General features: G+C 59.3%; 1 protein-coding gene across 1 annotated transcript in view; it reads left to right on the forward strand.

The window, feature by feature from the left end:
• The window catches only part of LOC104166162 (cystathionine beta-synthase-like), a 22,791-nt gene that overhangs the window by 7,107 nt on the left and 15,129 nt on the right, over positions 1-555 (forward strand). The window lies entirely within an intron of this gene.

The raw sequence follows: 555 nt of genomic DNA on the forward strand, positions 1-555 counted from the left end.
ACAGCCTCAGGAGCTGGAGGAGCTGAGACAACTCTGGGTGTTCTCAGGCTGGGAAGCTCTTGAATATTCAGAGGTTCCCAGAGAGCATTTCCCTGATGGGCTGGAAGATAAATCGTCCATTTTTTTTTTTTTTCCTTGTCACTGTCATCCTGCTCAGGCACTAGATTATGGTGGGGTACGAGATGAAGGGGGACAACAGAGGAGCCTCCCCCCTTATTTTGCAGCCTGCACACCAGCAGTGCAAGTTTCCATGTCCCTTCGCTGCTCCCGGCACCAGCATCCCCGTCACGGCAGGGACACGCGTGTGTGCACAGCATGCTTTCCGCAAAAGGGCACAGCGGAGGCTGTCAGGGTGCTCTGGACGGAGTTGAGGCCATGTCCCTCGCTACGTTCCCTGCCTCCCCCTCACTAGCCATGCAGAACGGGGCTCATCTCTAGGAATTTGGCTCCTTACTGGCCGCCTTGCCCCAGGCACCCCCCAGCCATGGGGACGAGGGGACCCGTGTGACCCCAGGGCTGTTCCCCAAGCCGCGGGTGCTGGCTCCCCGGGCACGC

The sequence above is a fragment of the Cariama cristata genome, unplaced genomic scaffold (assembly GCF_000690535.1).
Source record: "Cariama cristata isolate BGI_N322 unplaced genomic scaffold, ASM69053v1 scaffold6088, whole genome shotgun sequence".
Classification (NCBI taxonomy): domain Eukaryota; kingdom Metazoa; phylum Chordata; class Aves; order Cariamiformes; family Cariamidae; genus Cariama; species Cariama cristata.